Below are 13793 nucleotides of genomic sequence, written 5' to 3' on the forward strand. Positions count from 1 at the left end.
AAACAAACCATTTGAGAGCTGGTCTCCTTGCATAGGCCCTTCTCTGAGCATATGGCGATGGAGACTCACATTGCTGCATAACATTACTATGATTGGAATCAACAGACTTTACACTTTCATTGTCTGAGTATTCACTAGCAATGGACTCATCAGAAGTCTCCACTATCAATGTGTTACTATTCTTGAAAAGATCAGGCTCGCTTTCCATTTCAATTCCGGAATCAATTTCAAGCGTAGTTACCGCACTTTTATTTAAATATTCCACATTCAGATCTCCAACATTGATTCCCACCATAGCAACATCACTTGCAGCAACACTAGCATTTGGATTTTCTACATGTTGTTACAGAGCCTCTATCTTCGCTAAGCACTGAGCATGTGCGAAGGAGAACTCCATGGCAGACTGGGCTTCATGTAATTCCTTCCTAAGCAGTATTATAATATGCTCATTCTCAGCCTCTCTCTGATTCAAAGAGGCAATGTAACTTTCTCTTTGTTTACACGTTTCCTCTAATTCATTCATTTTCTGTTCCAATACACATTTCTCAGTCACTAATTGTTCGATATGATCACAAACATTTGCATCTGCCTTTGCAACTATTGTTAATGTATTCTTAGTTACACTTTGTACCTGCTCCAATAATTGCTTTCTCTCAGTACACCATTGGCCTTCTTTCGATATAGCAATGCTTTTAATTTTCAAAAACATGCATAAAACATTGGCCATCTTCGCTTTCCTGCATTTTTTCAAAGACTTTTTATGTTTTATCTGATCATTATGAATAATACATTGTCTCAATAACTCATTAAATTGGTGCGTTAAAGCATTTTCTGCCACAGTGTTAAAATTAACATTTGTTTCCCACCAAACACATAGACAGTACTCCATTAAAAACTTCATCACATGTGGAACAAAGAATGTCACATATGTTATGGAATGTACATGTGTGTACCAATACGAAGGAAGGACATCAAAAACCCTAACTTAAACGCATTAGTGAGCATATCACAAATATACACAATGGTTTTCCCAATCATAGCGTGTCTAATCATTTTAGCCTCAAATACCATAATAACCCCGCAGAGATGACCTTTTATGCCATTGATAGTATCAAGAGGCATTGGAGGGGTTCTAATATGATCAAAAGAATAGCCCAGAATGAGACCAGATGGATATTCGAACTCTAAACGTTGACGCCTCAGGGGTTGAATGTGGAACTGGATCTTAATTGCTTTATTATTAACTTTTAAGACATATATCAACTTCCACTGTTCAACCTATTTTTTCCAATTTTTCCTATTTATTTCCCAATTTTTATCTAATTCTTTTCCAATCTAATTTTATTTTAACTTATTTTTACTAATTATTTATTTTAAACTAATTTTACATTTAAATATTTCAACTCATTTCCAAACCAGCTTCAAAACATATTAGTATCAACTAATATGGAGGCATTTTACAGTAAAACCTTGTTTTCCGAGCATAATTCGTTCCAGAAACATGCTTGTAATCCAAAGCACTTGTATATCAAAGCATTTTTTTTACAGGGTATAAAAGAGAAGTGAGGCACCTCTAAGTGTAGCAATAAGTTGCTAAATGTTGTACCTTCATTAAATGTAACCATATTGCTACACTTAGAGGCTCACTTGTATATCATGGCAGACATCACTTGTATATCATGGCAAAATTTATTAAAACATTTTGCTTGTCTTGCAAAATGCTCTCAAACCAAGTTACTCTCAAACCAAGGTTTTACTGTATATGTAATTAGTCAATTTGGGAAATGCATGCACCAATGTGGTTCAACCACAAGATGGCTCCTTATGTTATCTATAATAGCAGCCTCACTTGTAATTACCATTAGGTTGCCACTGCGTGGTGACATACCCATTTACTAGAAAGGTTAATTTTATATCCAAATGTCGTTTTATTTTGTTTTTTTAATTCATTTTCTATGCAGTTAAAGTTAATACTGTAAGTGCCCATGTGTACAGCATGTGTGGACATTAACTAGTACCACACAACATGTTCTAACTAAGGCTGTTGCCTGTATGGGTATATAAGCCTAAACTTAAGTTGGCGGATTTAGAACTTCCTGATGACGGCCGTTCCTATTGGCTGAAACGCGTTGAAATTCGATCGCGTCATCGCGACCACATATTTGCCCGAAATCACTATCTCAGGGAACCAAGCCTCACCGCGGACCAGCAGCATCTATACTCGAGACTGGCCAGCGTTCCCTAGCATCATACATGCTGATCACACCGGGTGCCGGGCTTTAGGCACCTAAAAATGTGAGTGTATATGTTTTTATGTTTCAGTCTTTTACAAATAAACCAACGGTTTTACACTATGGGAGCCTCCCTCTGTTATTTCTCTCTCCCCACCTATGGAGGACTAGTCTGAGTATAGCTGACCTGGAGTATATCATTTAGGGGTCTCATTATCCCCACAAAGTGCAAGTGACCATTCTAGTGATAGATGATCATCTCATAAGGGTGAGTGCATATCCATGTGGGGCACCTGTGTCTGCACACCGAATTAGAGCACTGGTTTTTGATCATCGCACAAGCACTTTACCTCACATTGAAATGGGTCAGGGACTGTTATCATATCATTATTATATCACTGTGAATCATACTGTTTTTTGCATTTGTCACACTGCATAGCTGAGCGCGGTGTTCATTCTTACTTTCAAGTTAGATCTTACTGATTTATTGAAAAAATGTGTAAAAAAAAAAAAAAAAGTTTACAGAAGCCAGTGACAAGTATAGTAGTGTGCTGTAAATGTAATTATGCAGAGCTTTACTGAACACATAAGCAACCCTGAAAAAAGATTTGTCAATACTTTATTTGTAAAAACAAGATTAGCACATGGGACCACTGCCCTATACTAGCCACTTATTAACTCATTTTCTGTGTAACTATCATACATGAATACACAGTTGCATAGCTCCCAACTGTCACTGATTTGGAGGAATTATCCCTTTTTTGGAACCAAATTTCCCTGTTCCTCTTTCCTCATCATGTGTCCCTCTTTTTAGTCTTATGTAGAGACCTCTATAAAGACCTCTATAGAGAAATGTACTATTTCAAAGTGTTATATTACTGTACACTAAAACAACTGACCACTAAATGATTGAATTTATTCATTTAAAAAAACATGATAAAGGGGGGGCGTGGCCTGCGCTTGAGCTAGATGGCAGCATAAGTCCGGAGCTCCGGTGATTTACAGGGATATAGCGGCTCAAAACACGCCATCGGGTCCCGTTTTTGCGATCCACGGCTGGCGATTCATCCTGGGACAAGACAGAGAGGATGTCCAGGAAAAGAAAAGAGCAAAGAAAGCCACAGCGCCTGACGGACTTCTATAGCATGAAACAACAGGAAGGTAGGCAAGATGGCGCCGGGTCATCCTCTACCCCAGCAAACGTCCCCGCCGGCCATCTGAATTCACAGAACAGCCTTAGGCAAAAAAGATCACCTTCAGACAGCCCACACCCATACTCTCCCTCCCCGCCAACGGGTAGCCCTGCTAAGGCTAAGTTTAGACTGGATGGAGAAGGATCCCTTGGTGCGGCAAGTCCAGGCCTAGACTCAGGGGATGACACACGTGAGCTCCCTGACTCCATAGAGACCTTTCCTACCATGCATCAGCCAGTGATAGATACAGTGCTGAAAGATATGCTCTTGTCACTGAGAAGTTCACTGCAATCAGATATGATGAAGTGTATGCATAAGTTTAATACTAATCTTCAAGCTGTAGAAACACGGGTTGAACACATAGAGCAAAAGATGGGTGAATACGCAGTTACCATCAACGACTTAGTGGATTCCCATGAGGAAAGGGAAGGAGACACAGATTGGTTAAAAGACAAAATCGCAGACCTCGAAGACCGCAATAGGAGGAACAATTTAAAAATTAGGGGGATCCCTGAGACAGTCCTGCAACCTGACTTAAGATCCTATGCCACTTCACTATTCAAATCTCTTCTACCTGATCTATCAGATCTGGAGATCACCATTGACAGAATACATCGCCTGCCAAAACCGACATTCCTATCGGAGCACATCCCTAGAGATGTGATTCTGCGACTACATTTCTACCATGCCAAAGAGCAACTGATGTTAACAATGCGCCAGAAGGATCAAATCCCCGTGCAATATCAGCATCTGCAGTTTTATGCTGATCTTTCTCAACACACCTTGCAAAAAACATGATAAAGGAAAAGTAGTGGTTAAAAAAAAAAAAAAAAACACTTGTGGATTAAACCAATTATTTTTTGCATGTCAATTCTTCTGGTCCATGTAACAGGTACATCGCAGGAATGTGTCATTGGCCTGCATACTTTACACTGCAAGGTGCTCCTGGTTCTCAGAAATTTGGAATGTATGTAATTACAAAATTCTTGCATTGAAATTTTAATCTAAAGACCTAAAAAGCCGCAGTGGAATCAAGATACATTTTAGTCATGAGATCTGACGCTAGTTGTCCACCTCTAATAGTTAAATTATTTTTAAGTGAGAAATAAATTAATCTGATAGCTTCGTTTTATCAAGCGGCTCCGCTGTCTACTGTCTCTCTATCCCTCTCTACTAATCTATATTCACCTTCTCTGCGGCTTTCCAAATGTCAGTCCGTGACATTGTAAAATAATTGCACCTCTCTCCAGTCATTTATTCAATGTTCCTGACAAACAAATTGTGCTCAATTTGTCTGCACTGTCCTAAATCCAAAGCTATTTGTTTGTGCCTTTCACTTTCTTTATTGTACACAGAGCTGTGAAAGGTCGCACAGGGTTTTGTACATGAATGCAACATGAATTTTGAACAACGCCATCTAATCTCAGTTGGGAGTCCAATGAGTAGCTTAAAGGAGAATTCCAGGCAAACAAAATTCAGTAAAAAATATATAAAAAGAAATAATATTTATTTGTGTTTGCTTTTGATTTGGAATGTACCTTTCTGAAGCAAAAAAACAGAACAAAAAAAAAAACAAAAAAAAAATCTGTATTGTTTGTGCAGGAAACCTTTCAGATATCCATGTTCATGGTGATGTATTTCTTAACATATTTGGAAAACTTTTAATACTTTTTCCAGTTACAGCTTAATATTAATAGTTGACTTTCAAGTTGGAATCTTCAATCCTGAATAAAATTCCTTTTATAGCTATTTCTTTCAAGAAGCTTGACCTCCATGACATTTGGTTAATCTCCATCTACTTGTCTTCACCCTATTCATAAGAAATGCCCTCAATAAGAACTTTCTGTTTCAGCAGTTATTCTTGAATTTCTAACAATTAACAGGTAAGGAAACAGTAGAATAGAATAGTATGCGGTCATTATGTTGCATATAGAAAAATGTTATAAATAGAAAACCACATAAGACTATTATTTAGGGCAATGGGATAGTTATTAATCTGTTACAGCATCCAGAGTGTGCACTACAAAGAGCATTCCCAGAGATATTTCATCTTTGGACTTGAATTAGAGACAAAATTATTTAGGAAGCGAGATAACCCTGTGGGCAGGCAAACAGAAACAGAAAAGAGACAGTATCTAGGCAAGACCAGAGGTGAGAACAACGGAACGAGTTTCCAGTGTCGAGGGCCTCAACAAAAAGGTTTAGATAATAAGAAGGGTATGGTGAAAGTCTGATGGTAAGTAGTGTGTAATCCAGGTCTCCCAAATTTTTATGAAATTTAGCTAGCCTATCATCTAGTATGGCTGCCATTTTCTCATAGGCCATGCACCAATTAATGTGAGATTTAGGCTCCTCAAAAGGAAATTTTGTTTTTCTTCAATTGCTGGCAATAGTCTGTTTTGTGGTCGTAAAATTATGAGTAAGCTAATGGAATTATGATTTAGCACAATTAACTGTTTTCTTAATTAGGAGGACCTCCGCCATGCCATAAGGGTCTATCTAGAAAAGTATAAATTACTTTTAAGTGCAGGACCAAAAATAATGCCTCTGGGCAGTTGTACCAAATATGTCTAGATGTGCTATCAGCACTGCGTCCCCTGAAACACCTTAGGGGATAGCCAGGTATAGCACATGAAATATGGAAGGGTACCAATTACCACCACCTCAAAAACTACTTTAAAACAGAAGTATGGGGTTGATAAAAAAAAAAAAAACCTACATACTCACCTCTATCCTGCATCATTGGTGTGATGCTACAGCTGTCCCTCATGGGCTCTAAGACTGAGACTGCTGATGGCTCAGCTCTCTCTCTGCTCAGAGCCGAAAGCAGTGACTATCAGTCACTGCTTTTCACTCTTTCCCTCCAGCGCTCACTGGAGCACCAGGCTGGAGAAGGTGCAGACAGAGCTGGCTATGGCTCTCAGCTGCAGAGAGGCAGAGCCAACTGTCAATCAGGCAGCTGGGAAGGTCCTGAAAATATGGTTGGGATCCTTTCATAGCCTGTAGCAGCTCTGCCACGTCAGCTGACTCTAGGTCACAGGAGAGCACAAGCAAGTGCACTTCTATGACTCACAAAAGAAGTATGACCAAAAAATGTTTTGCCATACTTCTCTTTTAATGCTTGTACTGGAGAGGGGAATTGCAATTGGACAGGATTTAGCACAGAAATCAGGAAACCCAGGCTCATAGTAACAAAATTAAACTAAGTCAGGGAGGCACACAGAATAGGTTTTTCTATCTAATAGTTTAGTTGTAGGCACCTTCTGGTATCCGCTTTTTAGGCAGAAATTTTAAAGCCAATCTCTGCCCAAAAATAAGCACCTACATTTGGTACCAAACCTATTGCCAGGTCGGCAGTAAAAGTAGAGTAAAAAGTAAAACTTGTGCCACGATGTTACTGCTTCCCAGACCACCCATCTAAAAAAGGACATGTCACATTTGACATACAGTTCCATGGCCAAACGCAACCCACTTAACTGTATATGGCCACACTGCATCTGCCCTGCAACCGTGTGCATTGCATGGTGGTTCAATCTCTTTAGGGTTGAAACAGCTGCTGAGGAAGAACACCTATCATTTACAATTTTTTTTTTTTTTTTAACAGAAAATTTTTTATTTATAACAAATACAAAAATAATACAAAAGAAAACACAAACACGGTACATCATAAGTACATCATAGCAATGTATCCTATCTAGAAATAATATATCACATTTAATTAGGACGAATGAAAGTTGACGATGCTACACAATACTACTCCGGAGTATGAGACGGAGCATGGCATTCCTGCCTGATATTTGTGCTGGCTTATAACCCTAACCTATAATTGGTAGGGGGGAAATGGGAAGAGGAGAGAGGAAGGGGGAAAGAAGGAAAGAAGGAAAGGGGGCTACATTGGACCCAGTTATACTATTGCACCGTCTTAGGCGTATACTTGATCATGACAGATCAATTAAGCTCGTTAGTGAAATGCACATTAGAAAAAAGGCTCACCAGTCAAAAAAAACTTTAAGGGGAAGAAGAGGGCTTCATTTATAGGTCCCGATGGTTCCTAACTTATTTATACCAGCATAACGTTACAACCCAGAGTAGGTAGGCAAGCAAGGACTATCCCCATTACTTAGTTTTTATCTATATTTCTAGGCCTGGACAATCAACTCATGTAACCCAGCAGTATCATTAGTTATTAAGCTATCTTCGGAGGCCGCCTCAAACCGAGAGTGATCTAGTGGTCACCCATGGTTTCCACACCCTATCAAATTTTTGGGGGCATTTACGGCCCATATACGTCAGTTTGTATAAGGGTAGCACCGCATCTACCAGGGCACGCCATTGAGTCACCGTGGGGGGAATCGCTAGTTTCCATTGTTGGAGGAGAGCTTTTCTGGCATAGAAGCATAAATAAAATAATAGTAATTTGTCATACGTGGAATGAGTTATCAATTCTGTAATTCCTAAAATAAGGATCCTAGGATCCAAGGGCACAGACAGGTTGGTGACACTATTAATTTCCTCAACCACTTTCTTCCAATACTCCTGAATGACAGGACACTCCCAGATGACGTGATAAAACGTCCCCACCGACTGCTGACATTTTGTACAATGTTCTGATTGCAAAGGATATATCCGCGCTAGTCTTTGTGGCGTATAGTACGCTCTGTGTATGAACTTGAGTTGGATAAATCTATCCCTAGCCGAGATCACTGTCGGTATATAGTTTTGAATCGCCATTGTTTGTTTTGAATTTCCCATTGTTTGTCAGAGAGATCAGTTATGTCTGACTTCCACATCTGTAGGAGATGTGGGTTCTTCTCTGCGTCTCCGCAGGTAAGGCGTAAATATATGGAAGATAGTATCTTGTCTACCCCCCGTGAGGTAAGGAAGCTTTCCACCATATTTGATACCACTGTAACTACTCTGGGGAATTGTGCTTTCATAGCATGTTTTAGTTGAAGATACCGAAATAACATCCACGAAGGAAGCTGATAGGTCCTTTTGAGTTCTGGGAATGGGAGTATTTGCCCGTTGGGCATAATCTGCTTAATCTTTACTATCCCATATTTAGCCCATATACTGGGGTCTGGGATGGACCTGAAATGTGAAAGTCTGGGATTACCCCATAATGGAGTGTGAGGGTAAATAGTATCCTTTCTGGCTATGGCTGCAGTGACTTTATCCCATACTTGTATTGTGGTGCGCATTGGTAAAGTTATATGTGAACTGGCTTTTACTCCTCTACAGACAACGTTCGTAAGGGCTGAGTAGGAACCCATTATGGCTGCTTCAAGATTTACCGTGGGGTTTGATCTAGTCTGTTTGAACCACCAGCGAACAGTGACCAGCACTGCCGCCCAGTAATATGTCTGGAAGCATGGTAATGCCAGGCCTCCAGAAGATAGGGGAAGTTGTAGCTTGGCTTTCGCTATTCTTGGAGTTTTTCCTCCCCATATAAAAGAGGAGATTACCCCGTCTAGTTTGTGGAAAAAAGAGACAGGGATTGGAACCGGGGTGTTCCTAAAAATATATAAGAACTTAGGGAGGAACGTCATTTTTAATAGATTCACCCTTCCCACTGGTGTCAATGGTAGCGATCTCCAGGCCTGACATTTTGCAATAATATTTTGGAGGATTGGGTATAAGTTGTTCGTTAGATATTGGGTTAGGTCTCTGCGTATCTCAATACCAAGATATCTAAACTGGGTAACTCTTCGAAGGGGGGTCAGGTCAGCTGTGGGGGGGTCATTATCAGACAGACTGAACAGGCTAGACTTACTCCAATTAATTTTGATCCCAGAGAAACCTCCATAATAATTTATAATTTCAAGAGCCGCAACTAAAGAATGGGTATCATCACCTAGCTATAAAAGCGTGTCGTCCGCGTACAGCGAAATTCGTTCCACCAGGGGCCCTGACTCTAATCCCTTCACCGAGCGGAGTAATATAGCCATAGGTTCAATGGCCAGGGCTAAGAGCCCTGGGGACAGTGGACATCCTTGCCTTGTCCCTCTACACAGGTGGAAGGGAGGAGAGAGGAGACCACCCGCACGTACTCTAGCCGTTGGCGATTGGTAGACTAATTTGACCCAGCTGATAAATTTATTCCCGATTCCAAATTTGGACATTACCTCCCACAAAAAGGCCCACTCAACCGAGTCAAAGGCCTTTTCGGCATCTAACGAGGCCACCACTCCACCCTCCTTAGGATCTCGGGGTAACACTATGTTAGTATGGAGTCTGCGGATATTTATATCCGTACCCTGGCCAGGCATAAATCCGATCTGGTCACCATGTATGAGGGAGAGTATCACCGAGTTTAACCTGCCCACCAAGATTTTTGTAAGGATCTTGGCGTCCATGTTCAGTAAAGAAATGAGTCGGTAGGACGAGCACATTTCCGGGTCCTTCCCAGGTTTTGGAATGACAATGATTATCGCCTCCATCATTGAGGGTAGGAGACATTGCTGAGTCAGTGCTTTAGTGAGCATAGAGTGGAAGTGGGGGCCTAATATATCTAAATTGGTTTTGTAAAATTCCGTGGGTAGTCCGTCAGGTCCCGGAGTTTTGCCCGCCTGAAGTGACTTAATGGCTCTCTGGACTTCTTTCAGTGTTATGGGAGCTTCCAGTGCCTGCCTCGCCTCTGTTGTTAGAGAAGGGAAGTCTATTTTTAGGAGGAACGAATTTAATTCCTCAGGGGAGTATGTTGCTCTGGATGTATAGAGTTGCTGATAATACCTCTCGAACCGCGCATTAATATGTGCGGGTTCAGAGAGCAAAGTATCATCCTCATCCCTAACATTAGCAATACAGGAGCTACCAGCCCGTTCTGTAGCCAACCAGGCCAGCAATCTACCCGATCGCTTGCCCTGCTCAAATATACGTTGAGTCTGGGCAAGGAGGAAACGCCGGCAAGAGGCTGCCCGAATGAGCGCCACCTCCCTATATGCAGTGAGCATATCGGAGTGTGTGCCCTGGTCGGGTGAGGCTGTGTATTGAGTCTCCAGTCTTAGTGCCCTTTTTTCGGCCGTCGAGAGCTCCAGTTTCGACTCATTCCTAATTTTAGAGATATTAAACTGATACCTACCTCTGGCATATGCCTTAAATGCATCCCATACTATTGGTGGAGAGGCTGATTGATCATTATGTGTCCAGTAATCCCCAAGTTCCATTAACATTAGCGGTTCCAGTTTCTCATCGGTGATCCAGTATCTGGATAGTCTCCATAGGCCCGCACCAGCTGCCGAGCCCGTAGAGAGATCCAGCATAACTGGGGTATGGTTCGATATGCCACGCGGTAGATGGGAAACAGCAGACACCCGAGATAACAGAGGATCGGTAACATAAATTAAATCAATGCGTGATAATGTCGCATGTGTAACAGAGTGGCATGAGAATTGTCTACCCTGTGGATTTTTCCATCTCCACGTATCATAAAGGCCATACACCTCCGCCCACCGGGACAGCACTGTGTCGGTCGTCTGACCTGGGTGTAATTTATCAGCACTGGGGTTTGGGGTCATGTTAAAATCACCTGCTATGATTATATTGGGGGTGGGGTAGCTGGCGATAATATTTTGAATTTTATGCAGTATCATCATCTTAGCCGGTGGTGGTATATACAAACCCACTATTAACATTTCCAATCTGTCACATAGTGCGTGTAAAATTACATATTGCCCGTCCAGGTCCAGGTGGAGGTCCAGAAGCACAAAGGGAAGCGCCTTATGCACAAGAACACTAACTCCCCGGGAGTGGGAGGAATAGGTGGAATGGAAATATGATCCCACCCAGGGCTTCTTGAGGGAGAGTATTCTGGAGCCCGTAAGATGAGTTTCCTGGAGTAAGCAAATGTGCGGGTGATATTTTTTCAAATATGAAAAGACAAGGGATCGTTTGAGCTTGGAATTGAGCCCCCGCACATTCCAGGATATCACTCTAAGAGGGGCCATATTTGTAAGTGGGTATGCATCTCGGCTAATCCGCTCTCCGGACCTCCATCCAGACCCAGGCGCAGAACCAGCATTCCTGATTCGCTGTCAATCAAATTCCATACTCCTGTTAAACCTGTGAAATATAGTTCTAACATATGAGCATCAACATAGACAGATTTTATGGTGTACCGTTGAACAAAACCCATACCCCCCCTCCCCACGCAACCCCCTAAACTCGGGTGCGTTTGATCACCCAAACAAATCATGACTTTTTAAGTCCCTGGGAGGCGGTGCGCCAACAGGGCGCCTTAGAGGCACAGCAAGGAAGTCCACAAACTGCTTAACAGTCGTGGTGCCCGCCAGCTACACCTTATCAAGGTATAAACATAAAAAAAGGAAAAAGGGAATCTCTTTCCCTGCGTAAGGATTATGTCCCCTATATAATAGAATAAGCCTATCCACCGCTAGATGTTATAGCGAGCCGGTGGAGAAGGTTCACCTGAGTGTAAATAAGGGAGGGTCTCCAATCTCGACCCCCACAGTCCCCTCCTGATGGAATGTGGGCCGAGGGTTCCTCTTCGTGGGTTAAAATCCCGAAGTGCACCGCAGCCAGTTCTCCTGTGCAATATGTTTACTGCTTCGCAATTTGAATACTGGTGCGCATGTTTGATATAAAGTTCTGACCAGGAATAACTTGCTGTACTGAAAGTCCACATTCAGGAGGAGTGGAGCACCGTGCAGCACGGCAACTGTGTCCAGCCAGTATCCATAATCCAGTAGGGTAGAAAAAAAAAAAAAAAATTAAAATATAAGAGTGTGTTGGAGCAAAAAGAAACTCACCCCCTGGAATATATTATGCAATGCGTTCATTGCTGCACAATGCGGTCACTGGTACGCAGATATGTCACAAAGTTCTGACCCGCATTACTTGGTTATATTTAAGTCCCATACTCATAAGGAGGAAAACCTTGTGCGTCAGTAGTAATAATGTTTCGCCAGTAGCCAGTAACCAGACGGTAAAAAAAACCAAAACAAAACAAAAAAAAAAACACAAAAAATAAACGTGCGTTCCAGCAAACCAAACCTCGCCCACTGGCTTACAGCAAGCAATGTGTTCACCGTTACACAACGTGGTCCCTGGTATGCATGTATATCCCAAGTTCTGACTAATAACTTGTTGTGTTTAAATTCCACCATCATAAAGATAGGAGCATTATGTATCGGTGGCAGTAATATTTAGTCAGCAGCCAATGACTGAACGAATAAAAGATAAGAGAAAATAAAAGTGCGTTGCAGCAAATAAAAACTCACCCACTGGGGAGAGAGAACATGTATCAGTCAGGGCCTGTATTTAGCGCTGTGGGATGGTGTCCAGCCACTTAGCAGCTTCTTCAGGGATAGTATATCATTTACAATTTAGTTAAATAACATTTGTGACGTGAGGCGGCAGCAATATATTGCCTTCTAATAAAGGCCTTATGAGCCTCTCACAAAGCAGAAGCTTCAAAAGAATGCCTCCAGTGCCTGGGAAAGAGTGGCTGTAATTTCCTTATTGTGGAGTAAAGAGCCATTCAAGCGCCAATGGCAGGTTCCGGGTTTGGTTGGAGCCAGTTCAAAATCCAGGACAAGAGAGGAATAGACCGACCAGATAATCAGGTCAATGTCTGAAGACACTATACACAGTGAGTGCAATGTTTCACACGGCAAGAGTCAAATAACCTACAGTATGTTCTCTCATCCATTGGCAGAATGGCACAGATTGTCTAAGTAGCTGTTTAGAAGGTTGGTGGCCTCGAAGAGATATCCAATCTCTGGTGGGGGACATGAGTAAGTTAAAGTCCCCCCTCCCCCATAACTGTATAGGGATGAGAGGATTGCAGCAGAGGTGAAATGATAGGAAACCAAGTTGACCTGCATTTGGGGTGTATATGGAAAGAATTGTAAGGGGCTTGCCCCCATATAGACAGTTGAGGAGAATGAATTGGCTGTATGTATCTAACTTAGGGGATTGGACCTGAATGGGGAAGGACTGTTTAATCAACACTGCCACTCCAGCTTTCCCAGTGGAATCAGAAGCAAATTTAAAGGACCTGCCCTTACAAAATTGGGTTTCCTGTATTAAAATGATATCAGCCCACGACTGTTGAAATTCTTTTAAGTCCAGCCACCTCTTCCTGACAGAATTTAAACCCTTAACATTGTAAGACAGGATTAGTAAAGACATCGGATAGCAAGATAAACCATTTACAATTTTCTTTAATTATTTTGATTACTTGTTATTTTCTGTTGAAATACTAGCTTGTTGCTGTTTTTAAGTAGTTTGTTTCTTCTCCTTTTTTTGTTTGTATCCAGTTGTATACAGCTGACCCCAGATGATTTGATTGGGGTATGTAGGTTATTTAGCTATTTTCCTTGTGAAATCATGCTACTAGTTCAAGGGG

The 13793-nt window shown here is 41.6% G+C and overlaps 1 protein-coding gene across 1 annotated transcript in view; it reads left to right on the forward strand.

Annotated features, from left to right (window-relative positions):
* LOC141117415 (deubiquitinase DESI2-like) overlaps positions 1–13793 on the forward strand; it is a 208843-nt gene that overhangs the window by 152259 nt on the left and 42791 nt on the right. The gene's annotated exons all lie outside the window — the stretch shown is intronic.

Source organism: Aquarana catesbeiana, linkage group LG13 (genome assembly GCF_042186555.1).
Source record: "Aquarana catesbeiana isolate 2022-GZ linkage group LG13, ASM4218655v1, whole genome shotgun sequence".
NCBI classification, from domain to species: domain Eukaryota; kingdom Metazoa; phylum Chordata; class Amphibia; order Anura; family Ranidae; genus Aquarana; species Aquarana catesbeiana.